Source organism: Balearica regulorum, chromosome 12, assembly GCF_011004875.1.
Source record: "Balearica regulorum gibbericeps isolate bBalReg1 chromosome 12, bBalReg1.pri, whole genome shotgun sequence".
Taxonomy (NCBI): Eukaryota; Metazoa; Chordata; class Aves; order Gruiformes; family Gruidae; genus Balearica; species Balearica regulorum.
Window position 1 is genome coordinate 16395662 of NC_046195.1, and position 27252 is coordinate 16422913.

At 47.7% G+C, this 27252-nt stretch overlaps 1 protein-coding gene across 2 annotated transcripts in view; it reads left to right on the forward strand.

The window, feature by feature from the left end:
• The first annotated feature begins 2752 nt into the window (after nt 1-2752).
• SV2B (synaptic vesicle glycoprotein 2B) overlaps nt 2753-27252 on the forward strand; it is a 67414-nt gene continuing 42914 nt past the window's right edge. Inside the window, exon 1 of one of the 2 annotated variants that reach the window (XM_075764732.1) lies at nt 2753-2867. The gene's annotated coding sequence lies outside the window, so the exon portion shown is untranslated. Of the gene's footprint in view, nt 2868-8439; nt 8667-27252 lie in introns of those variants that run through there. The other variant, XM_010307723.2, reaches the window with a different exon arrangement.

The following is a 27252-nucleotide window of genomic DNA, read 5'->3' on the forward strand; positions in this document are numbered from 1 at the left end:
AGAAGGGTACCCCGCTTTGCCCAGCTCTGCACCACAGCGCAAGGGTCCCTGGTGTCTTGTTCGTGCAAGGGGTCAGAAGAAAAACCCCTGATGCTGTAGGTGGGATAAAAGAAGAGAATGGTTTGATTATGGCTGCGGGGCTCTGCTCCATTCACACAGCTGGGCCAGATCTCCCATCCCACCCCCCTTCCCAGGAGGTCTGGGGGCTGCCCAGTGTGCTGCAGGGCTAGATCAAGCCCCCTTTGCCTGTATAACCATATTGATATGTATACCTGCATATGTATACCTCTACACAGACATCTATTTCCCTGTGAGAGAAAACCTCATATCATTTTACCCATCTCCACGCCAGGTCCTTATTCATTGCAGCTCAGCTTTGTTTTCCATTGAGTTCTTGCAGCTCTGAAACAGTTGGATTGCTGTGGATTTTATCAACGTGCTCTTTTAAATAGAAAGACGTTAGACCTCCCCATCCTGCTGCCTTTGATGCCAGGCAGCCCGTGAGGCTCAGGTTCCCCGCCGGCACCATATGGTGCTATGGAAAATGGTTCTTCGCTGAGATACCTGGATACAGCCAGCAGTGATTAACAGAGAGATTCACGGTTGTGCCTAGGGTGCAGAGGTAATTAGAAACACTGATAATCACAATGCAATGGTAAAGAACATCTCCCAGATTTATTGCCTCCCTCCCTGCTGATCCTACAGTGAGATTTAATACAAATTTACCCAAGCTAGATCAATCCTGCCTGGGAAACAGTAAGCAAAGCAGATACAGGGAGCTTTCTGGGAATTGAGAAAGGCCCCGCAGGGACATTGGGGTGCTCGTTTGGCCAGTCTGCCACATCTTCCCTCGTATGCACTCCCACCTGTAAGTGGAAGGTGACATGGAGCAGAGCAGTCTTCTTCCGAGGGAAGCTGTGATGGAGCTTGGAGAGCATCTCCGGGACTGCCCCAAAGCCCTCTCCAGGGAAACACAGGCATGAACGGTGCTGCGCTTTCTGAGCCTGACCCACGCAAGGTGCAGTGGATCTGATGCACGCAAATAGTTACTGTGATGTGAAGAATTTGCAGCATTAATGAGCTGGAGAACTCAGAGGAAGGGTGACAGGCAAGCAAAATGGTACTCAGTGGCACTGTGATAGACTGGCTTGCTTTTTAGTTTTGCCAAGGCCTTGATACTTGGCCTGTAGCGTACGGGAGTGCTGATAATAATTTGACTTCTGAAGTGCTCCCACATCAAAGCAATCAGTGCACTGTACCACACACAAAATGCAATTAAACTAATGTATTGCGCTAGGGAGAATAGAGCTGAACTTCAGATTTGAGTTCCAATTTTTAAATGAGTGGGTGTGAAAAAAATCTAAATTAATCACCCACTGCATTTTCCATATGGATGTGGTGCCACCAGTACAATCACAGGAACTGTAACAGCAAGCAATCAGATAAAGAAGAATTTTCAGGCCCAATTTGTAATGCTATCAACAATTACAAACACAACTGAGCTGGAGATTCAACTCAGGGGAGCTGAGGGGGGAGCAGGCTGTAAAATACAGGTCAGAGAGTGTGGAGTGTGTGTCTGGAGTGGCCCTGGAAACAGCCGAAGGAGTGATATCTCCTAGTGCTTATACAGCCCGGAGAGGCCAGTAGCGCCAGCATTGTCTTACAAGTGGGGAAACTGAGGCACAGAGTGGGAAATCAGCTTTCTATATGTCACCTGCTGACAGAGCCAGGCTGAGTGGCTGGAATTTCCATTCCACTTCTTTGTTCTATCCCTTTGGCAAGTAGAAGGAATTCATGCTGCCCTGCAAATCCATGCTTGTTTTCTTTCTCAGAAGCCTGTGGCTCCATGTTCCTCTTCAGTTTTAGGTTACCAGAAGCAGCAATGGAAATCTACCAGTGAAAATTTTTATTACTCCCATTATCCGGACTAATTTGGGCATCTCTGCCTGGACAGATGTTGTAGGGTGTGGACATTTCCCCCTCGTGCACTGACAATGCTTTCTTAGTAGTTGGGAGCTGCATCCTTTGTTCCTCAGTAAGACACCTCCTCGTGTTACTTGGTTATCTCTTTTAATAATACAAAATGTTTGTGGGTGGATTTCCGTGGCAGACTACATTCCACACTGTTGTGGGCACATGGTCTCTTGTGAGCACAAAATTGCATGGACAGTAGGAATTTTCCTGCTGCTGCTCTTCTGGCAGTGAACTCCCAAATTATAGACACAAGAGGATTTTAAACAGAACAGGCTGATCCAGCAGTAGGATTATCCCTGAAACATGGCACCTTCCCAGCCTCACCCTCTAGCCATCCCAGGGAGAGAGGTCTCAAATGTAGCAATTGTCTAGTATATAAAGTGAAGAGATGAAGGATGCCTGCATAATACCCAGTCATGCTGGGATTCCCTTCTACTTACAGCTAGAAACATTCCTGTATGACAGAAATTAAAAAAAAAAAGAAAAATCCCCCATGTAATGAAGAACTCTGCTAGAGAGCTGCAATGTTTAGGCACTGGGTTGGATTTTATTACCGTGATGAAATTACACAAGCTTCACCTCTCTCTCTCTCTTTGCCTGCCGTGCAGCTTCTCACTCTCTCCCCTTGTCTTTGGCTGCCTCCGCACACTCCATCCCTGCTGGCTTTGCAGCTGGGGTGGGGGAGGCAGGGACACAGGCAGGACAGGCAGCCCTGGGCTCCCTCCCAACCCTGGGCTCCCTCGGCTGGGATCCCCTGGGCTGCATCATTGGGATGCGGCGCTCGGCAGGACTGCATCACTGCTAGAGGAGATGCCAGCGCAGAGCCTCACTGCGCCGCACGCCACGCTGCACCGCGCAGGCTGCAGCACCACCGACAACTTGGGGTGCCCAAGGTAAGAGCGAGTCGCTCCCTCTGCTTTGCTGAAAAGGGGTGAGAGGCAGCTGCCGGAGAGCTGGCAACTCGTGGGGTCTCGGTGCTGAGTGCTGGGCAGCCGGGGAGGCAGCTCTAAGGGCAGGGAAAAGCTCTCTGCAAAAAATTGAAACAAAAGATGCCACTGAAAATGAGGATGCTCAAGGGCGCGGAGTCGGTGTCCGAGTTGGGATGAATCGATGGGAACTGTCAGGGACTCTGTTAGCTTAATGAGATTGGAGGGGTCAGAGCAGTTGTGAGCGAAGCAGCAATTTAAAGTCACCCCGTTCTGCTGCCTAGCTGCTCCTGCTCTCCGTGGGGAGCGGAGGGGCTGCTGCGCTTTGGACTTTTAACTCGAGCTGAAGCAGTTTTTGAAGGAGTGCTCCCAGTGTGTGTCCGGGTCGTGGTGGGTTGGGGGCAGAAAGAGAAGGTGTTTGCATGGGGGAAGGGGCTGTCGTGTCGGCGTGGGAGCTGTGTGTGACTGCGTGGGTGGTGGCACCCAGCCCAGTGTGGGGGTGTGCCGGTACCCACGCACACACCAGCCCCGTTCACCCCGCTGGTTACCGCACTGCCAGCACCCGTTTTAATTGTCCTCCCCTTGTTATCCTCCCCAGTCTCCAGGAAAGCTTAAATGCAGCTAAAACTACAAAGTGCCGGTAGTCGCCTCTGTAAGTGACGGCACAGAGAGAAAGCAATGATTGTGGGAGCTGCCGGGGCTGCCTCTCTGAACTGCGACTGTTGTGGGATGCAGGTTCTCCGGTGAGAAGTTCCTGTGGGCGTGTGCATGCCTATAGCACATCCTATAACGCATCCAGACGTACATCTCTGCAGGGGCTATTTTTCTTTTAGAGGACAAGTGTTGTTCAAGGGAGATTTTTGTTGCACCTGTCAAACTGCAGTAATATGGTCCATAATGCCAAGATGTCATTAAAAATCATGGATAGGAACTGGCTCCACAAGGAGGTTACTTGCCATAGACGACCTCATCTCAGGAGAAAAAGAGTAGCAACCTGATGATTATAATGTGTAGGTGAGGAGCAGTGCGGTGCTGTGTGCGTGCTGAGGGGAACCCTTGCCGTGTGTAGGTCGGATGCTTGTAGGCACATACTTATTGGTCTCTCGCCATGGGGAGTCATGGCAGAAATTACAGGTAGGACGAGAGTAAGTCGTGTGTCTGACATGGCAGCTTGAAAATTGCTGTTTCATGACTCCTCTGGATCCCTAGTATTATCATCTGGGGAAGAGAGATGAAAAGGGTTAATCCTCTGGTGTACTTAGCTAGTTATTGAATATATAATAATGCTGCACTGATCATCCCAGGGTGAAAGCACTGACCGTACGTCTGCTGCTCATTGGGAAATGCACCTTAGTGCCTCTGCTCTAAACAACATGTGGCCCTAACTCTTCCTGCAGTGGGATGCCCACGGTCAGACTGCTCTGTCCTACAGGACAACCTGGAGGAAGGAGTGGGAGCAGAGGCAGCATCCGGGGCTTCGTCCAGTTCTTCTTCCTGATGGAAAAGCCCTTTTCCACCCTGCAGCAGAAAAAGGAGGGGAACACTTCCTGCCCCTCCAGGAGATCTACCACAGGCAGCAGTCACCTACACAGGGACCCTGGGTCTCAAAAGTCCCACGAGGTCCTAGTTAGCTCCTGATGTCTCCCCTCTTCAGGACCTTGCTGTGAAAGGCATGCGCACTAGTATTAGATGAACTCAGCTGGAGATCAGATCTGCAATGGCACTTTTGGTTTTCTTGACACAATTTTGCAAACACATAGTGCGAGTGCCGGGGGAACCCTCCTAGAGCATCAAAGCCAGACCCAGAAAGCAGCCGACAGGAGACAGCCTTCCTGTTCAGCTTGCCCACTTGAGAGGGGACTGTCCCATCACTATGCTATTTACACCCATTTGTGTTCTGGGACATCCCTGAATGAAAGTCACTGGTACCTGACAACTATTGATTAAGAGAGCTGAGCTGGAGGTGGAAGCCCAGCTTTCGTGCCTCCTTGTGCCAGGCTGTGATGCAAGCCCCCTGACCTGCAAGCACACAACTGGGTGCTCCCCAAAAGGCAGCCTTGTGCATGCAGGTGATCTCTGCAAATCCGGCTGCTTGTCTGCAGGCAGAGTGTGGGCACCAACTTCTGAAAGCGCAGTCAAGGAGAATGTGAAAAATCCCTTGATGAAAGTAAGAGTACGTGACTTGGTATTTGGTAGAGGGGGTATGTGAGTTTAGTTTCAAAACAGGAATTGGTCCAGCCTGGACCTGCTGGGAAAAGGCAGGATGCTGAAGACACATCCCTTTCTTGCTCCTAATAACCTCTGAGCTGGGAGCATTGCTTTTTGGTGAAATGATGTAGGAGAGATGAAGAAGGCAGGAAAATCCCCCATGATCCGTGGTGGTGCTGTCCCACCTGTACAGCACGCTGCTGGACAAAACTTGGCAGGTCTGGTTTTTGAGGCACAGCTTGCACTTGATGCAGCATGAGCCCGGCTCCCTTCCTTGCCTGCGCTGAGTGCCAGCGCTCAAGTCCTCCTCTGCTCAGAGCAGTTCTGGGTGGCCTTTTCCTGGCCTGGCCACAAAGTCCCAGAGTTGCTAACAGTCCTGCTGAGGAAGCCTTGAAAATCTTCTTCCTGCACCGTCAAGTCAGCAAATTGATTTTCCAGATCATAAGCTGAACTTCCGATATTGTTCTCTTCTGAAAAGATTATGGAATTACTCCTGTGCTAATGAACGCTTTAATGTTACGGTGACTAAAAGTCCCATAAGGACATTAACAGCCAAAAAAAAGATGCTGTAGGAAAAGGGAGCCTGGGTTGGCTGCGTCAGACCTTACTTCATCATCTGGGACAGAGGGGAGGAGGAAGATGACTGAAGTTGGAAAATGAGAGAAGGATGAGGAGAGATGTGTGGTCTGCTGGGAACCTGCCGAATCCATCAGGGATACCTTCCGCAGTTCACAACTTTATCCCTCTTTCTGTAAGGACAAGCAGGGAAGGCAACACGTTACCTATTGCTTTTCCTTTTCAGCAGCTCTCTGGCAAATACCCGTCCTCTCGGCAGCGGGGACAACTCAGCTCCTGGTGGCCCGCCGGGAGAGCCCCAAGGGTGGGTGGCAGAGTCAGGTTGCCATCTCCAGCTCCCCGGGTCGGGCTGCTGCAACCTCCTGTGGGATTATCCGAGTTTAGCACTTGCCCTTCTACCCTCCCAACGCATTGCTGTCAGACTCTGTAGTTCAGGACCGTGACACTGGTTTCCAAATAAACACGAGGACAGTATATGCTTTGATCCCACCAAAGGAGTTTGGCATTTATTAGGTAGAAAATATGCTTCTGGGGATGAGTCTGCCGTGATCCTGCTGGCTTTCACAGAGCTACAGTCTTGCCTCTGCTTTACTAACCCTGGTTTTATTGAGCCGTAACTCCATGGGGTATAACTGGGTTGTGCTGGATTTGAGCGAGAGCAGAGTTACCCCCCCCTAAGATGGGACGGAGAAGCAGTGCAGGGAAATCATCTCCATGGCACAGGAGCTGCAACACAAGGGGAAGGCTGGTCTATATTTAGGTAAGGGCTCTGCACAGAATGGGTAATCCTCTTTCTGTGAATTATCCAGCCTGGGGATTAGACTGCTTTAAACTCCCCCCAGCCTCCCCTGCTGTAGCTGGGCTGGGAGGGAGCCGGAGAAGGGGTAATGGCTGGAGGGAGGGAGGGAGGGAGGGAAGGAGAGAGGTGCGGGCAGGTTGCTGATGACTCATTTGGCTGCTGCCAGCCTTGCCAAGCGCTTCAAGAGGTCACCGCAGGCCCAGACGCAGAGTGACACACGAGTGACGTGCAAGGCGAAAGGGAACATTATGGCATCCCAATTAGGAAAGAACACGGAGCTTTATAAATAATTGCGGAGATGAGGGAGTGCGGCAGCAGGTAGGAGGAGGGACAAGAGACCGAAAGCAGCAGTTTTCCAAAGTGTAATATCCTCGATAGACTTTTTCGAGCTGTTTCTCTTACCAGAAAAAGGGATGCTTTTTGAACTGCAGCCGATACCTCTGAGAAGATGCTCCCAACCCACCTGCTTGGGCTGACTCTGCAAATGCAATTCTGGGGATGCACGTCGGGTTCATCTATTTGGAGTGTGAATGGCTCACTGTCAATACTCCATTAAAATGTTGAAGGGAGGCCAATAACACAGCTCAGGGACAGTGAGGGTGTGGGGACGAATGGGATGTGAGGAGGGAAGCAAGCTGGATTGCACCAAAGCCTGAATATTTCACTCACAGTCATGGGGTGAGTGCCCCATGTCTAGAGAAGACAGATTTCTGTCCTTTACCTAGTGCACAGCTTCTAGAAAAAAGGAGTCGTGTCACTAATCTCACCCTGGGGACTTGCACATGCCATAGAGGAGACATTCTTGTCACCCTTGGATGTGGGGCTTGGGACAAAGCTTTGGTGGGGAGAAGAACGAGAAAGGTTTGGCTGTGCCGGGCCAGGCTGCGGCTGACACCCAGCTCTGCAGGGATGGCAAAGGGGCTCTTCCTCCTGGTGCCGAAGGCGGCGGAAGAAGGGAGGGATCTGCCTGTGAAGCAGGAACAGAGTCCTTGTCCGGGAGACAGCTGGCACCGCTCATTTTCTGTATCTGGGTTTGCGGTGGGGCCACTCTTTTTCCTCTCCTAATCTCTAGAAGCTGGGATCTATCTCAAAACTAGTATGGTTTGTCTTCCTTCACTCAGCTTTCCAGAGTGAACTAAGAAATCTTTGCAGGGTTTTGATTTCTCCAATTCCCTTTGAATTTTACTGCTGCCTGCAGGTCTTGTCACCTTGTCCCAGAGTTACATCCCTCTGGATGCTAACCCTGAGGACCCCCACAGTACAGCTGCCATCCCCCAGATTCAACCTGGCCACCCTCCTCTGAACTGCTGAAAAGTTGGGTTTATTAGCGGGGAAGTCAAGTGCACCAAGGCGCTTTAATTTTCCTGCATTTAAATCAATTTATTCTACTCTGCTGCTTATCCTTCATAACCTAAATCAGGATTTCGACCCTATTGTATTTTCCCCTGCCCAGAACTGGGACAAATTGAAAGCCTCATCCTGCTGTTCAGCATTCCCACTTTTACTCACATTATCTAGAGGATGCCATTTAAATAAATTCAGGGCAGTTTGAGTTGACGAGGGGATAAAACACTGCTCTCCCAACTCACTGCTAGGATGGGGAATCCCTTGGCTGGCCCTGCAGCTCCCGCCTCACCCAGACACACAGGCAGAGTCAGTGCAAACCCTGGCTTCTTTCTACCTGTGAGGAGAGCTAGAAATCACCGGAGAAAGCCTGGATGGAAGAGGGAGAGCAAAGAAAGGAAAGACTGGGGAAAGTCTGCCTTTAACATGAGCTAGTGTATTTCCTCCCTGTGTCGAACATCCTCAATTTCCTGTTTAACTTAAAATCAACACATCTGTCACGTTAGCATCTCCCACCGCCTGGTTCCCCCAAGCCACCCCCCTCCCATCTGCTCTCCCTCCTGCCTCCAGCCTCCCTCCGCTCCTATCGCTTTCTGGCTGGGGGGGGGAGTGCCTGCGCCTGTGTTTTCTGTTGGCCGATGGACTTTTCCATTGCTTGTGCTTCAGTACCTGGATGCGGTCGCAGCAGGATGATTGGCTTGGCTTGCAGAGCATTTATTTCTAATCTCCGGCTTGTGACATCCTAGTGAAAAGGGGAGACCCTTTCAGGAGCAGCTCCACGGGCTAGAAAGAGGGGAAATGGCTGGTGAATGGCTGTGATGAAATATTTCCTAGTTCTGGTAAGTGATGCTTTTCTCTTTGGTCCCTTTCTGGACAATCAGTCTGGATGCAAAAGTAATAAGGCTTAACGGAGTAAAAAGCATAGGGAGGGGAGCTGAAAAAGAGACAGAAAAAACCAACGAAACCTGTTCAGTTTGTACTGAAGCTTTTCCAGGCATCAATGCTCATCAAAGCAATTTAATTACTATTAGCGAGAGGCTCCGAGCCGAGCAGATCAGGCAATGTGTGTGCCTAGGCAGTCGGAGCAGCTTTCACTCAGATGCAGTTTCATCACCCACTCTGTATCGTTTTTCCCTATGTGATTTCCAGCTTGATCTGGAGCATATTCGGAACTCATGGCTAAGCACCAGTGATGGTCTCCATGGGGTAGTCCTAGGTGAGCTGCTACCTGAATGCTGCTTTTTCTGCCCTATGCTCTTTACTGCAGGAGTTTTGGAAGGTCATTCATGAATTCTTGCCCCTAAGTCGATACATAAAGCCCCTCAACTTTTCTAAATGATAAACATCATGAAGTCTAACTGCATTTTTTTCCCTGAAACCAGTCCCCTAGGTTCTGCGAATAGCAGATATATAGAGACATGCAGATAAAAACATTTGGAACGAAGAGGGTCTAGCTGGACTACATGCTGCTGGGACTGTGAGCTATCTGATGTCCTGGACATTGGCTTAATTTAAATGAGATGTTTGTGAGTCAGTTTATGTCTCAGAACTCTCAAAATGGGCGCTCTGCTTCTAAGTCGAGTGACAGCAGAGCTCTTACACTAGGGATGAATTTAGGACCCTTCTTTAAAGAGGATCAGGGAATAATAAACCTAAGAGCAGCCTTTGCAATCTGGCTGTATTGAATCTGCAAAGGTCTGTGCATAACATATCGCTGTTGACAAAAACCAATGGAAAAATACAGTGGTGAAGCTTTGGCAATTCTTCTGACAGGTACAAAGCTCTGACCTTCTTGACAGACCTGTGTTCCACCCAAAAACTGGTGCAAAGTTTGGTTTGGGAATACCAAAACAAATTCTTTCTGGATTTACTTATGACAGGCAGACTTAAAAACTACCCCTGAAGAACATGGCAGACATTATTTGTTTATGAAAATATTCGTCTCATGATGTATTCATACAGCAACATCCACTTGCTAAAAACTCACACGTTTCCTACTCTTTGATGTTAGATACCATGACACTGAGAGTGGGGCACTCTGGTTATTGTACTTGCTCTAGAGCAGCGTTGGAATTTCAAGCACCAGTTACATTAAATATAAAGAAAAGCATCCTTCTCTCCTAAGCAGCATGTTTTGGCTTGGATTTTTGTTTCATACACGTTTCAGGGTGATGATCTTTTGTACCAAATTTTTGTCTCGCAAACAGTGGGTGAAGTGAAGACAGAAAAGTGGAAGGGGCTTTGCGTGACTTTGAATCCCAGCACTATGCAAGAAGGAGAGAGTGCAGGAATTCCCAAATTTGCTGTCTGGGGGGTGGGTAGTTGATGATTGTATCTGTGAGGAAATCTTAGAGAGGACAGTTTTTCTTCCTCTAACCGAAACACCATGGTTTGTTTTAAAAGGTTGAAAATCTTTCATTCCATGTTTCCTGGAAAAAAAACCCCACTTCCAAGCACCAGAAATTTCTAGCAGTTGGGGGTTTTTTGTTGAATTATCTTCTAAAAACTGCAGGAATGCTGATGTCAGAGTATCTTTGCTGTCAGTTTTGTGACTGCGTGCACTTGACTTTTCTCCCACGTTCAGTCTGAGATGTTGGCCAGTGGTGACTGTGCTTTCCTGGTCCCTGCTGCAGTGTTGCCCGGAAGGGTTAATTTCCCCTCTGTAATTAATGGCTCTGTAATATTTCTAAAGAGAAAATCCTCATATCCACCTGTGGCAATTTTGGTACATCTGCCAAGATGAAATTCTGGGGCCAAATGAATATTACAATATGCTAGATGTACAGATTTTTATAGCATCCTAAAGATCTTTCCCGAGAGATGCTGATTTGATGTTGGGGAAGTGAAGGACAGATCCTAAAGTCTTTGTCTCTGGATGGAAAGAGAATTGAATGTACTACAGAATTAATGAATGTTATGACTTCTAATTGAATTTTAGTCTTTTATCATGGATATTTGGGCTAAAAAAGTTGGATTTCCCTTTTGAAAAAATCAATTTGCTAAGGCCAGGGAGTCATATGAGATCCTAAATGAAGAATACTCCAGATCATTTATGTGAAGACAGTTTCATCAGTGTCATTATCTTCCCAAGACAAGGTAATCAAGGAGATGGAAGATGAAACCTTTCCTTACCAGGGAAACTTCCACATTATTTGATTGAAATTGGAATCCCGTCACCTCCTGCTTGTCTCTCCATATTTTTCTTACCACATCTGCTATATTACCACCAGCTATTTGCGTTTTAAATGAGGGCTTCCTCCCTCACAACCCATCTGCTCAGCCTGTTTGTTCTTCCCGTGCAGTCACGACTTTGTGATCACATTTGTGTCAGTAGAAACACACTGGTGTTGGGGGGAGAAGGAAGAGGGGAACAAGGTGGCCTTGCAAATTCCCTTGGCTGGGTTGAATTTGAAAGAGGGCTTGGGTTAAAACAGGGGGAAGAACCTCTTATGAAAGAGAATTAAGCCAGGGCAAGGGAGCCAGGAAGTTCAGGACACTCTGAAGACAAATCTTCTCTTTTTCTAGTACTATCCTAACAGATTCTTCCAATTAGACATCATAGGATGTCCCATGTCTCAGGTGATGTAGTTCACCTGGGCATGTTCTGGGTTGCCTTAATACCAGGAAGAAAGAAGAAATCCAGGCTTTTCTTGCTTGTGGGTGGCTGCAATGTGAGAGAACTTCACAGTATTTATAGCTGCCTCATTAAAGCGGAGAGTCTATAGGTTTTCACAGATGTTTTCTGCTCACCTTGGTGTGACAAATCTGGCGATATGATTACAGATATGGAGGGACATGACAGAGATCTACAAAGTTGTGAGTGACATGGAGACAGTGAGTAGGGCTGTTGACTATCTCTTCCCATCCATCCAAGACCGAGATAACATCGGAATGAGCTAATAGAAGCCAGGTACAGATCCAGGATGCCTCGGCCTGCCCATTCAAATATGAGGCAGTCCTAGTCCATAATCTAAATAACCATCTCCAAATAATAAGCACTGCTATGGTCAACATGGCTTCCAGACCAGAACTGCCCTATGTCCAACCAGCTTGAATCTATCTGTACCCCTTATATAGATCAGACACAAATACTGCTGTTGCTTTGCAAAAAAGAAAAGCTGGATGTGCTGAGATGTACTCAGCTGTGTTTTCTTCTCCCAACTCTTACAGGAGGTCAGGAGCAGGATAACTCCCATCCCCCACAGCCACGAGGGTCCTGTAGACTGTGTGCCAGAGATTTGGGGTGTCATGACCTGGCTTAGCTCAGCTTATATGGGAGTCACTCATGCCTGGTGTGCATTTTCTATAATGAGAAGGATCTATAACGAGGGGGATAGCCCACGCATGGCTGAAAGCAGCTGTATCTTAGGTGGAGCAGAGCAGCCAGGAGAGCAGAATATATTCTATTCAACAATGGAGGTGCTGAGAAAGAATGAAGCCCTAAAGCAGTACTTTTGACTAAAGAAATTGCTCATGATGGCCCATGCATGGACACAGCCATCTGAGAGATGCCCTCTCTCTTCTCCTGCTTTGCGGTTGCCATTGTCCTGCCTAGGAGAGAGATGCAGCGCTTTCACGTGAGGACTGCGGCAGGCCTGATGCTGGCCAGGCTCTTACAGGAGATGCTGCAGGACTGTGTGGCAGCTGGTTCTTGATGATTCAGTGTTTCCAGTTAAAGTTGATGTTTTATTGTGATTCACAGCAGCTCTTGTGGGAGATGGGTTTGGAGGAAGCTGGAATTCATCCACTCCCAACTAGGTGATGGATGGATTTGTTCAAGCTCTGGTACCCACTGTGCTGCCAGCACAGCAGCTGCCTCCCTGTCTTCCCATCCTCCCAAACTGACAGCGAGTGAGAAGAGTGATATCCCCCGGACAAGGCAGCCCCAGTATTTCTACCCAGCAGGGCCCTGGGTACCATTGCAACCAGAGAGTTTCCCAGTCCTGGCCTGAAGATGATCCCTGTGTGGTGTTTTGTAAAATGTGAGAGGGTGAGTAAAATCCCTGCAGGAGATTTTTACCACGGAGAAAGAGCCAATCTGCTCCTGCACATGATATGTGTTTTGCACCCCTCCTCCTCTCAGGAGCTGAGCTCTGGTACTGCAGTGGTGAGCTGAAGGCAGGTCCTCTGCCAAGACAGGAGTGGTCACAGCCAGGTCTCGGGGACCACATCCTTCCAGGCAGCAGGGAAAAACCTGTCTCCTCCATGGGACATTTCTCTTGCCCTTATGGCAGGTGGTCAGGCTGCTGCAGATTTGCCAGCTTTAACTACTCTAATTATTGCAGCTTACAGGTTCCTGACCTCCTGAGCTCATATCTGTGCCATTCTTGGGCATGCACAATGCTCCTGGTGTCTCCCCTCTGCCTTGGCACTCAGAGGAAACCTCTGTAGAGGTGGTGGTGGTGGCGGCTTCTTTGAGGAACCTCATTTATGTAGCAGTCCTACAAGTAATGATGGTCCTCAAACAAGCTCGGTGACGTCTAGTTTTGCAGCTACCATCCTCCTCTGAGGCATGTTCCCAGGGGGATTAGCAAAGCCAGAATATGCGGTTAGAGGCAAATTTAATTGGATGCCTCCATGATGATGATTGAGGGATTGGTGAGGTTTGGGGGACAAGAGTGGAAGTACACAAAAATACTTCTCTGGCTGTGTTTGGCATAGGGAATCTATTGCACTGGACACTTACACTGATGGATAAAAGCTCCTTTAGATTTACAAGCTATCCCTCGGTGGGTGGATCCTGGTTTTAGTCTCAGGGCTGTAAATCCAGTAAAATGAGCAAAATTCTTCTGGACTTATACCAGAATAAGAGATACATGGGCTGCTACGAGGGATATGGCACCTCATAATGTAATAAACACAAAAAGTGATCATTCTGCTTTCTGGCCGCGGGCACTCTCTGCCCTAATAGATGGGAGGCAGTGAAGAAGAGGGGGTGATTTGGGCTCATGGCTGCTTGGGGCCACAAGAGGTGTGGGCTTTTCCCAAAGCCCTGCAACTGGGAACTGGTTCTCAAATGCTTTCACACTGCAAGGGGGGAAATTGACCCCCTAATTCCACTCACCTCCTTCCACTGAAGCTCAGAATGGGCACCAGCAAGATCAGGCACTTCTTGGGGGGGTACTTTGTCCTTCTGCACCCCCACGCCACATGCACTCACAGCCCAAATTCACAGATATTTTAGCAGGGCTGTCTCTTTGCAGGGATCTAGTGTGCATTAATTATCAGCATGTGTAGATGAGGTGTTAAATGATTTACAGACAGACCCAGATTGAGAAATCCCAGTGGTTTCTTCTCCTGATGTGTAGCCGCTGTTGGCAGTTAGTCAAGCTTTCCTGGCATTCAGGAGAACCTGAGGAGCCTTTTTGCTTGTGATACAGACCCAAAGTTGCTTGGTGGAGTCTGAACGTCCTCGGTGAGCCAAGGCGAATTGTAACCAGCATGAAAGGAGCATGGAGCCCATTTCCAGTGGGGTGGGTGCGTGCATGACGAACCCTGCCGTCACTGCTGCCATTTATTACCCCTTCTGGGGACTGTGGCGATGCTCTGACATCACACCACCCTTGGGAACACGAGGAATGCCTTTTGCATTCTCAGAGTCAGAGAATGGCAAATCAAAGCAGAGTAATTTTAATTAATCCTGTATTTATTATTTATCACTAATTGAACGTGCTTTCAGTGCTTTTTTTCCCTTCTTTTAGATAAGGGTGTATAGTGTTGGTAATTAGTATCTATTTTTTTGATGCTAGCAAAATAGGGTCCTTTGTTTTAGGAGCTCAGATACCGCAAATCATCAGAGATGCTGCCTTTGCTGCGGCCGTGCCTGGCATGGCGCCTGTGGGTGCCAGGCAGCATGGGCACCTCCAGCCCAGGGTGTCCAGCAACAGGGAAGGAGAAGCCAGAGCCTCGCTGAGCTGCCGGGGGAGCTGCAAGGGGCTGGGGAGGGTGCAGGACTCAGGGGCCCTGGTAGGAAACGCTCATAGACCATTTCTGACCAGAGGGCATTTGGCATTTTGACACATGTTTTTCAAAAACCAGGCATGACCACTGAGTAAAGCAGGATGCTTCAGGAGCTCCTTACAGCTTTGTTTTAAAGCAACCTTGCTTAAGCATGGGAGTTAAAAACAGAATCTGCATTGAATGCTGCAGAGCCAACCCAATGAAGGATGATGTCCTTTCAGTGCCTCTAATCCCCCTGAAACACACACGACAGGAACTAAAGGAATGGGGAAAGATTAGAAAAAGCCTAAATTTGCTCCCCTACACACTGCAAGTTCTGCAAAGCCTTGTCTGTAGCTGCAATTTATACCCTGCCTGCTTTAAAACCAAAAAGAAGTGGGAGAGAGCTCAAGTCCTGCTGACTTACAATTACAGGGTGCTGAGCACAGCAATTTCCCAGCCGTCAGTGGGAAAGAAAGTAAGATTTACACCTGGACGGCAGCTGAGAAGTTGGAAGAGACGAATGAAAAATAAGGTGCTTCAAAGCTATGCCATTTGAAAGCTGCTGGGGCTGCAGCAGCAGCCTGGAGCGGGGCTCCCGTTTGGCTTTCTGCAGCAGCGAGTGTGCAAAGGAGACACGAGTGCTCAGGCTGGAGAGAGGCTCGGTGAGGACAGGAGCACCCACTCCCCCTTGCCCGCTCTGCACCAGGCAGCTGATGCCTGTCCCCGCTGTTTGAGGCCACGCAGCTGATTAAATATTGAAAGGGCTGGGTTGCCGTTGCTTGAAAGCTTCTGTCTGGATGAAAATGAAGTTATGTGAGGACAAGTTTGTGCTGGTGCAACCAGTCTCTGTTTAAATACGGCTGACCATAAACAGACCAAAAATAGCTTTGTGGGTTTAAACGTAAAGGCACCATTGGGATGTGGGTTTGGGTTAGTCCTTTTTGTAGCCAGAGTGTGGGAGAGCTCAGGGAGGGATCTATTGCAGATGGGGGTCAGGTTGGTTTATCAGAGAGACCCTGTGGCATTCAGAGGGTGTTACGGGTGCTCAAAGGCTGGTTGTGATGGGAGATAATGCCAGAGGTTTGCGTGTTCACACAGCAGCCTTGCTCCAGGCTCACCTCCCACACACTCCCGGCACCCAGGCAGAGATGATGATGGATGCAGGCAGAGAGCGGGGAGGGAGAAGGGATTTGTGGTGGGTTATAGGATTAGGCAGAGGCAGGAGGAGAGTTGGGATTATGGGTAGGGGCCAAAAGTGGATGGAGGGAGAGATGAAAAGGGTTGATGTTTCTGGGATGCTGCTTCTAAGCAATGGGAGAGCTCCACAGAGAGCTGGGCACCTTGAGGTAACTAAGCAGTGGAAAAAGGAAGCCAAGGGTGGAGGAAGAAGGTCCTTTACTGACTAGTGGCACAGCAAATCTCAAATATAGACAAGAAGAGTTGCTTTCAGGTGGAAGTAGAAAAACCGACCATTTTTCTGCTCTCCAGCCAGGTCCACTGTTGCACTCTCATATTCTGAGAGGACGCGGAGGGCATTTTCCAGCCTGTTACCTGTGTGCAGCTAGGACCTTCCTTTACAGCTTGGTGCCTTTCTGAAAGAGCAACAAAGGGACAAGCCTTCATGGTCCCCATCAGTGGGTGCCAGAGATTTCCCACCACCCCTCTGAGCTTTCGGATAACCTGGCTGCTGGAGTCACCCACGAAGGTCTCAAAATCACTAGGAACACCCATTTGTACTTCCATGAGTTTGTACAAAATTGCTTCCTTCGTGTGTCCAGCCCCAGTGAGGATGCAGCGATTTCGGTCTGTCAGTGGGACGTGTTCTGCAGGGAACATCACGGCAGGGACAGCGGCAGGGCTTTGAGCAGTCAGAAGACACATTTGAGCTGGAAAAGAAAGTTCCCTTCATTGTCTGAGTGTCCAAAACAGATGTTTGAATCTTCTGTCCTGTGACCAAGGGAAAACTTGGGAAAAATCTCTCTGATCTGGCTAAATATCAATATATCCAGAGAATAGTTATTCACCTGATTTTAATGTTGGTGCACTCTGCACAGGTGCTGGATAGTCTGACCTCAAAGTGCCAGGCCACCCAGCAGGCAGACAGGCCATCTAGCCTGGGGGAAAAGGGCGAGCTGGGTAAAAAGCTGGACAGTGTTTGCTAAACCCAACAAGAATTTAGCAGCTACATTTTTTCGGTGGTCGGGACAAAGGGATCATATGTATCTTTCTTGTTCAAACTAAGATGGTGTGTCTGCAGCAGAATTTGCTGTTCACATTTTCATTATTCTTTAGAGCTAATTGAAACTTGATTTAAAAAATTACATTAATCAGTTCAGCTTATAGTAGCCATTGATCAGAGTTTTTTAATGGTGTTATGTGAAGATTGTTAATTGTACTTGATTAGAAAAACATAATCACAACAGGGCTGATGGATGGATTCTCAGCTGATCAAATCTGCATTAATCTACAGCCCTGAGGTTCTGATCCATAACATATTTGAAATCAAATTAAAAATCCAGACTGGTGTTATTAGAATGGGATGTGTGTTCATGGGGAAAGTAATTTGATATAAAGTTGGCATCTTTTTTTGTTCTTTCAGAGTCTAGTGTAGCTGTTCCGTTTCAATTATTTTTTTCCTAATTGTTATAAAAAAGTTGTTATCGCACTGGGAAGTATTCCATCTGGAACACTTCCAAAACAAAATATTTCCTTTGGCATTTAAAAATTTAAATTCTGAAATAGATTTTTATTCCTATGAGTTTTAGATAAGCCATGTGATTAAAAACCATCCAGAATTTCCATCTCCAAACAGTGAACAGTAAAATGCAGGAGTTGACAGTAATTATTTAATTAACCATTGTTGGTTGGGGTTTTTTTCCTCATACCTGCTATGAAATAATACTATGATTTTGGCAGGCTTACAACATCTGAGACCATGTGGCTCAGCAGAAGTGTGTGACATGTAAGAAAGAGAATGCAGTCTATTATATCTGTGCTACACAGGTTTTCCCTCAAGTGGGAGATAACACAGGGTCTGCCAACCCCAAACAGTTGCAAAAAAGCTCCCCAGGTAAACAGTTCAGTTCAGAACAGACGTTTCCCCAGGGGTTTTGATCTCCTGTGCCTCTTCCTTGCCCAGCGCTAACTGAATGAGAGGATTTTCCCCTTTTGATGCTTTGTGAAGGCAGAACCCCAGGGGCTGTGGGATGGGGGCTCCGGGCAGAAGCTGAGCCCTGCTCTGCACAACTACTGCTCTCACCGAAAGGAGCTCTTTAACTCCCACGGAGGCTGTGGCACCTGAATTATAAGAGACAACCTTTGTCTTCTTTCAATTAGTAAGTCTCGTTGTTGTTGAGCTTCTTGCTTGCTTTCATTCCTCCTTTCTTTCAGCGTGTGCGAGGGATCTCTCCTGGGTGGGAAAGGCTATCATGGAGGGATGGCTGTGGGAGTGATGGTGCAGGGCTCGGGGCCATCCACCTCCTTGCTGGGGAGCCAGCGGGTGCTTCAACAGCATCAAAAGGAGCAGCTCTGTGCCCTGCCTTTACAGCGGGCTGGGCGGTGGCAGCTGGGGAACCCTACCCTATGGGGGTACAGGGAATAACGAGCAGCTTCCCTGATTAACTCTGGTAGCGACTGCTGAGTTAATTAGTGGTTGAATCTAGGATGCTGGCAAAATGGTATTGCTAATTTGTCCACAAATGCAGCTTGGAGCTGGGAGGGTTTGGGGTGAATTTCATCCCCACCGTTAGGAAAAATAATTTTCGAGATCTGTTTCAAAATGAGTGTTTGAGCAGGAGATGCTATGGCTGTTTCCACTGTGAGATTCCATCATGAGATTCAATCTACGTGAGATTTCAGTGCAGAGTCTTCCTACATGGCTTCATTTTGCATCCGTCTGGCCCTGTTTGCTCATGTCTGGACTGCCTTGCCCTTGCCAGGGGTGGTCATTCCAGTTTCATCTTCCCAAGGAGAGGGAATCTTGCTTGCTCCAAGCAAGGGAGATCAGGTTAAGCATGAGAGGCTCCTGAGAGGTGTCTAGAAATAATTCATTTACTGTGGTTGCAGAAGCAGAGGCTTGCTCTGACCAGCCATGCATGGTTAAGGCACATAAAGGCAGAGATCTCTCAGGATCCAGCTCACATGCAAAGGGCAGATGGGATCCACGAAGCCTTTACTAATTTCACAGGGAACAACCATTCAGGTTTGCACACACTCGGAGCATCCCGGTGAGCATGCCTGTGTCCTTGCAGCTGGAAAAAAGCCGTTAACAAATGTTCATTACAATAGTAACCATTTAGCCATGGGCTTGCCTCCATGCTAAGACTGGTGCATCAGTGACTCTTTGTTTCCTGCCAGTTCCAGGTATACAGATGTTTGCTTCAGGGGTTTTATAGAGACTGTAAACTGTTTGGATCGGGATATTGCATCTGCGCTTTGTCTACTTTCATCAGATCCTCCTTCTAAAGGACATTGGAGATAACAGGCTTCGGAGTGGGTGATGGAAAAAAGGTGGAGTGAAAAGGCAGAAAGGGTGTAAAATGGAGTTGCTTGTTCAGTTACTGCTTAGTTACTGAGCACGGAGGTGGGTTTTTCTTTCTTTCTTTTTTCCCAGCAATTGCTGATCAAATGTGCATATCAAAGTTTACTGAACAAGCCCTTTCTGCATCCTTATGCAAAACATTTCTTGCTTGAAGACAGAGCCAATTACGGTGCATGTATTTACCTAGCTCTAGGAGCCTGCCTATCTCCTATCTATATTTCATGAGTCTCGACACTCCCTGAGGCTTGCCGCACTCTGCTCTGCCTGCAGTGAAGGGCTCCTCAACTGCAAAAGCAACAACGACTCCAGAAAAAATGCATGGACAGATGAAGCTCCCTGGATTTACCTCCCCTGGCAGCCCTGGCCTTATCCCCGTAACGCTGGGTGGCATTTGGCTGCTCTGTCAGAGCCTGCCAGCAGTCAGGCACGTGCGGTAGCCACCGGCTGGTGCTCAGTCTACCTGCCATTGGGCTGACGTGGAAAACAAGCTGCTCCTCACACCCTGTGCAAGTTGGTAGCCAGTAACAGTACTAACCCCCTCCTGCCATGCTCTGGTGTCTTTTCCATCTTGAATTCATAGAAGGGTTAAGGCAAGGTCTGTTACATCTTCTGGCTCAGCTGTACAGTCAGCGCGGGGCTCACACAGGATACTTCCCAGCAGTTTATCTTTGATTTTCAGCAACCCTGATGATGAGGTTTCTGTCTTTCCCCTTGAGATCCTGTCCTTCAGCCCCAGCAATATTGCTGTCGGGAAGCTTTGGCTAAACTTCAGCCCCAGTTTGAATTTCAGGCTTTCACATCTGCTGCAAATGCCCCAGCACCTGGCCAAGCTGATCTCTCGTTGGGTGTGACCGGGAATGGACCAGCAGGAACGCAGCACTCCAGCTCACTCCCCTGCATACTTCCCGTGCAAACGTAGCCGGCTCTGTTTGAGAAGTAGACAGACTGAGGGGGTTTTTGACTCATTCATTGCTTAGAAATATTCTTTCTATTCCCAGCTGAAATATCTTTCTGGCCAGATCATGCTCTCCTTGTTCTTGCATTCACATTAGGAGTATTTTTTTCCTTCGTTTTCCCTTCCACTGCTCTCAGCACAGCTGGGTCCAGCTGGACAGTAAGGACACTCCATTTCCACTGTCCAATGAAGCCAACGGGTCAATGTAAAAGAGAAGCTCCCCATGTCTTTTTGGAGAACGTGCTCCTTCCCTCTGGTCAAAGAATGTTCATCCAAACATTTTCTTCTCAAAAGAAAAATGATCTATTCTGGACAAATTAGAAATGTTTGAGAAGCAAATGTTTCCTTTTGTCCGTTTTCACTGAAATGGACTGAACCCACTGCAGAATTCTGAATCCCTGGGGAAAACCTGCCAAATTTTGAATAAAAATCTTGGCTGATATGAAGAAGTTGTTTATCAGCATCTGGTTTTTCATAGAAAACTGGACTATTTTTGATCCTTTCTCCCTGCCTGAATGAAACAGACAAGCAAGGAGCAGAAAACATTTCAGACTCATTTTTTAATATTCAAGGTTATTCCACTGGTTTCTAGTAGAGTCTACATTTTCTGGGCTCTCTTAGTCAGAATCATGTGGAAGAATCAATGTCTGCTATCAGCAGAGCTGTATTTTTAGAAGGAACACAGAAAATAAAGATATGGTTGTATTTCTTTAACTAATATGTGGGCTTTCCAACGGTGCTCTATTTTTATTACTTTGAATTAACTTTAGGATTGAAATACGGTGGGTCTTGGCTGGTATTTGAACCCAACTGTGCCTACGTGATTTCTTTACATTGCTTTTATTAGGGAAAGAACAAACAACACATCAGAGTTAAATCTTCAGTTGTTCCTAGTGCCGCTTGCTATTCTTCCAGTTGGGATGAAGTCAAAGGAATAATCATGTTTATCTATGCAATGCATATCTGTGAAATCTGCAGTTCACATTGCTCTGGGATCCAAACCCAGGTGGTTTTATGACAGCTAATAACCACTGTAATTAGGAACCTAATTAAATATCCTCTGATCTTACCCTTCTCAGAGTCAATCAGCTCAGGGTGTTGGTTTAGATTCTCCCTCTCTCTTCACGCAGTCTCGTATGGCATGTAAAGCACGGATGATTTTTAGCATCTTTTGAAGTATTAGATACTGCTCATCAGCTTCCCAGAACTCAGGGACGAATAGACCAGCAGCATGAGCTGATGTGGCTAGTAAGTTCCTACCAAGTATATTGAATATGTAAAATAATAAATCCCACAGAATGACTGAGTTAGAAAGGAGCCAGGAAGGGCAGGAAAGCTTTGCCACCTTCCAGCAGAGAAAGTCAGCGTTGCCTCGACCATCTGTAGCAGCGCAGCAGGCGATTTGTCAGGTTAGCGTTAAAACAGCTCTGAGGAGGATCTAATCTGTGGCTGGGGGCAGGTGCTGAGGGTGCTGTACAGAAGGATCAGCAGTTTTGCCTTCACTTGGCAGCGAAGGTTACTCTACCGGAAGAAATCAGCGCTGTCCATGAGCCAAGGGAGCTCTCTGCATGATGTCATGCTGCAGGGGAACCCCTTGCTGCAGAGACCTTCGGGCAGCGCTTTACTCCTGCAAAGCACAGGAGATGGGAGAAGCAGAAAGAAAAGCCAGCAAAATTTCCTTGCCTGTACTGGGGGCTGCGTGACCTCGGACTGGCTCTCAGGGAGCTGTGGGTACCTCGAATAAGCTGGGCAGAAGTGGCTGTCGATCTGGAGGAACAGCACTGAGGCACCCTCAGGATTATAGCAGGCAAATATCAGGGATGAATTTGGGTTCACAAAGCCCTGCAATGTTTTGCAATCCACTGTACACTTGTGCTAGCCACCCATGTCTGACCACAGGGGAGTTTTTGTGTCTGACTTTGTAGCAGTCAGACACATAGCAGCAGGTTGGGGACCCCCAGAGGGAAACATTTTCTCAGCTTCCAACAAGTGAGGAGACTAATTTCTAAGAGGTCGGGTGGTGTTATTTCCCAGAGAAAATCCTGTGCATCTCACAGTAAAATTTCAAGGTACATTGCTTGCAAACAGGAAATATCTTCAATCTTCTCAACCTTGCATCAAACTCTGGTACCCCAAATTCAGGCTCTGTGCAGCTGGTGTTGAGCAGAGACCTCCTGCAGAGCCTGGATCTCCAGCTGTGAAAGGAGAGTTGTGACGAGGATGGCTGGGCAGGGGACACTTAGGAAGCAGGTAAAGCTGTCACCTGCACTCTGTAGAGGGTAGACACTGCTTTTAGCCACCAACTTTTACAAGAGGAATGGCTTTACTAAAACTCAGAAAAGCTATGATGGGCCAAATGCCTCACCTGGGGGATGTTGTATCTGGCTTGGGTTAGTTTGGAGGTGTAGCGTGGGCTGGCCTGTTTTTTGCTCTCTAGCCCTGCAGAAAAGTTATTGTGTCCGGATCCTACGTGGCAGTGAACAGACTTGCACAGCAGCGCGTGGCAATAGAAAGCAGGGAGCCGTGAATATCCATGTGTCACGTTGGGGCAGCTGTGGCATGTGGCCATCAGCGCCCCTGCTAAGGGCCATGGACCAGCCCCAGAGGAAAGTCTGGGCACCAGCGCTGCAAAGCGTGGAGGTCTGGGCAGGACCCAGCCCCACTCGTGGCTTATAGGTAACTATGGAAGCCTCCACTATCCAAGGTATGTCCAACCCTCCACTTCTCCACAGGAAAGCGAGAAATGTGTTTTATTTGGAAATAAAAAATCCTACCACAGACCAGTTTTAAAACACATCTCATCCCAGCCACAGCAGCAAACCCATTTACTGTTGAATAGAGGCAGGCGGCACTTGGCCCTCTTCCAGCACTGAGCTTAAAACACAGCAGACACGTCAATGCCTTTTGCTCACAGCTCTGTGCCCATCACTAGATCCATTTGTGGTTCTCACGCATGCAGGAACTGCAGAGACTCAGAGCTGTCCTCATTCCATATTCATTACCTGGATTCCTCATATCTGCGCTTTGCAGAAGAAATCTAACAAGTGACTTCAGTGTTCAGGCAAAGCACCAACTTTACAGCCCTGAAAACCAACGTCTTCTACAGCACAAGCATACCATTTTCCCAAGCTGAGATACATTGTCTGCCTCTGTTCCCAAGCATCTCACAGCATATTTGGGAGGTAGAAAGCACTCAATTCCATTTCCAAAACGGGAAATAGAGGCAAAGACAGCAGTTACACAACAAAAAATTCTGTTGCAGAGAAAGAACTTTCTATATAAAATGTCCAAAATTGATATGTTAGTCATAGCTCCACATCCCTCTTCCTGCCACCACTTCCCTCCAGGGATCTCATGCAAGAGGGGAAGTGGTCAGCTCTTGCTCCTTCTGCTTAAGCTTGCAGTGATGGGATCTGTTACTACAGGCTTGGCACTGTGGGCTTCAGTGCTCTGGCTGCTTATTCCTGGGTAACCAGAAAGATTTTGCAACCACCAGCAGAATTTGCCTTCATCACTAAAGCACCATCAGAAAGCAGCCTTTTTCCCTAGCCAGTCTGGGTTAGATGAAAGACTTGATATCCACCCACCGTCTGCAGGCCATTCCCTGGCTCCCCATCAAGTAAATCTGATGTTACACTTTGATAAATAACTTTTGATCATCATCTCCTTCTTGCCACTTTCTTCACCTGGGATATTCTCTCTCTTTCCCCTGAAGAGGCACTAGCATCATCTGCCTTGAAGTATTTGCTATCCTCTCAAAATTTGCCAGCTAATCCCCCCAGGCTTGTCATCTGGAGGACACCTGCTCTCACACTCCATTTCTTGCCCATCTCCTCCCGTATATCATCCAGGTTTCCTGCTTCTAGCAAAAGTCTTGAATTTATTTTATCTTAGGTTTACTCAGAGTGTGATAGACTGTACTTCTCTCCCCCCCGCCCCAGGAGCAGTAACCATTTGCTGTGATAGCGCTATCTTCTGGTGTCATTTCTGTGTGAATAATCCGTATGTAGCTGGTCAAGGGAAAGCAATTTTACAGCCTTTCTGTTACTGCTGGCCAGGATTGATCACCCAGGGAACCCTCTAGCCTAGGATCCCTTCTCTGACAGTGGCACCAGCAAATACATCCAAGAAACTCTTTGGTGAACAGTTACAGAATAACCTACAGCAGAGTGAAGTTCTCTTGATGTTCGACTGATGTCTTGAAGAAGGACAACTTATTTCTCCCAGTAGAAAAAAGGGTTATAGATACTCAAATGAAACTTATGTTCTCCTTTCCCTTAAATACATCCAGTCCCTGCTTTCAATGCTGGCAAGGCCTTGCCTTTTATTCCCAAGAGCACCACCGGTTAGTGTGTAGGTAAGGATTTCCTTGTACAGGATTTCACTCTCTTGCCTTTCAAATTTCCTGAATGTCCCTTTGTCTCATGTTATGAGATGCAAGTAAGTTCATCTCTTTTACATTTTTAGGACAAAGAGAGTGATTTTTTCCCCCTTTTCTTCCCTGTTGCAAGAAATAGTTTTTATGTCCCAGAGCATGCTTGGAAACAGAGTCCACACAAGGGGTGAGTAAGATACTACATGGAGACAAGCCTGCTGCCTTGTCATGTTTTCCCTTCCATCTGACATGGGGCTTGGGTGCATGCTGATCTGGCAGCCGCTTGGCCGCCAGTGCCATCTGCCAGCGGGTGACTTCACCCAGTCCCGAGAAGGCGTCTTGCAGAAGTGTTGCCAACTGACTTGGGATTGAAGGGAGGAATGAAAATAGAGCTCTACGTGGTGGTGCAGGACGTGATCTCTAAATCTAGGTGGGGATGGATAGTATCAATAGTAGGAGTAAGTGTGATCAACACATTTCAGGCTGCACTGGGCTGTACACTCTGCCAAATTCAGGAGTTCCCTTGCGAGTACTGGGGAAGGCAGAAGCTAGAGGAAAGCCTGTGCTCTCTGATCCCACTCATCTGCTCATCAGAAGCTGGGTGGAGGGACACCGCTGCCGGGAGGGTTGGCAATAGGTGCACCCGAAGCCCACATCCTGGCAAACAGTCCCTAGCATGCTTTCCATGCTCTTTAAGGTCTGTTGTGCCTGGCTCTGCAGCAGACAGAGCATGGCCAGCTCTCCTACATCTCAAGACTATCAAAATGACAGTCAAAAGGACAGGCAGTCACAATGGCCCTGAGGATCCTTGTGAGGTTTGATCTCAGTGCATCAGGATGCAGACTGGAAGCTGGATAGTGATATGCTGACAGATGAAATCCTCAGAAGGGGCCAAACACACCTGCCCACCACAATACCCCTGCTGACAAGAACCACCATGCTCTAGCTGAGGTTTAGAGAGGCGTGAAGGGGAGAGGGTGTCCCGGTGCCAAATAATGTTTTTGCAGGCAGGCTAAGGAGAAGTGGAGGCCAGCCAGCTGTGTGGGAGCAGACAGCCACCAGAGAGGCACAGCCTTGAATCCTCTCTGTTGGTGACATGCACCAGGGCACATGGTGACACCGGTGGTGGGATACACTATGTCCCTAACTCCCAGCAGAGAGCAAGACGCTGAGTTCCTCAATGCTTAAATCTTGCTAAAAGCCATATTTCTCCAGTAAAGTCACTTCCAGGGAGATTGCAGCTGGAATTCCTGCTGTACAGCCCCCTGATCTGGGTTTTGGGAGGGGTGTAGAGGAATTCCCTTCATTTCAGCATCTGCATGAAGGAACACATTCAGACTAGGGACAATGAGGACCAGTCCCCAGGTCACAGGTTCCCTGTCCTTCCCAGCTGCCAAAGAGGCTCCTTTGCATGGAGGCTCCAGAGTTTCAGGTTCTCTCTCCATTGCCTTTCCATTTTTAAGGAATCTGATGACCACTAGTGCGTTTAGCATGTCCTGTTTGGGTAGAGCTGAAATAAGAGGAACGGAAGAACAGCTATGAAACAGGCTGGAAGTATTATTGATTCTGGTTAGAAACAGCACATTGGAGGTCATTCACAGGAGATGATACTTTCCTTGCAAGGATAATTTCAAGATCACAGTGGTTTTGGCAAGAGCAATCTGAAGTCCAGGAAGTTGAACTTTTGAGCTCTCCATTGGCGGTTACAAGATTCACTTTTCAGTTATGCATGTATTTTCCCTACACAATCTCTGACAGGTAGAGAAAGAAAGTTATTATAGCTATTTTCCAGACAAGGAACTAAGCCTAGGAGTAACTAAATGTCTTCTCTAAGGTTAATTGAGCCATTTGTGGCATTACAGAAAACTGTACAGAGTTCTTGATGCTGCTCAAGTCATCAAGCCATCTTTCCTCTAACCAAACCCGTCTGAGTCCTGACAAATGGCTGCACAGGCATGTGTTTTTCAAACTGTTTTCGTACCCTTTTCATATTTTGTAGAAGAATTACAGGTAAAACATAAGCAGAAGTAGCCTGAATTCAACTCTCCTGACATAAATTACACTGATGGCAATTTGACTTTAACTCCCATCTGTACTGGCGCGCCCCTACCCACAAGCATGAGTCACACTAAGCAATAAATAATAGCTAAATCCTTCTTCTGCCTCGACAAGTGATTTTGAGGATTTTCTCTCTGCGTACACATGAGCTATGGTGCTATAGCCTGATGATGTATTGTAGCTATTAATTTTGGGAGATGAAGCTTTTTCATCATTAACGTCCAACCCGAACACAGGAATTTATTAGGCTGTTTGGGAGGCAAATGCACAGCCTTATAACCACTATGAAGTGGTATGCCTAATTGCTTTTTTTCTTTTTTTCTTCCCTTTTACTGGCTCAAGGCAACACTAGTTTCCAAGACTGGGTACTCCAGCTACTGTTATGCTGTCTCCTCTCCCTTCCTTTCTGACCTTCACCCTCCCACCCCCTGCCTTGTCCTACCTCCTTTGCTATAGCTCATGCTCTGCTGTTGCTTTCCCTCGTTCTTTGGCTCCTGCAGTATCTGCTCCTTGTTTCAGTGGTTTCCTCCTGTCCTCCTCTCCTGCGGGAACAAG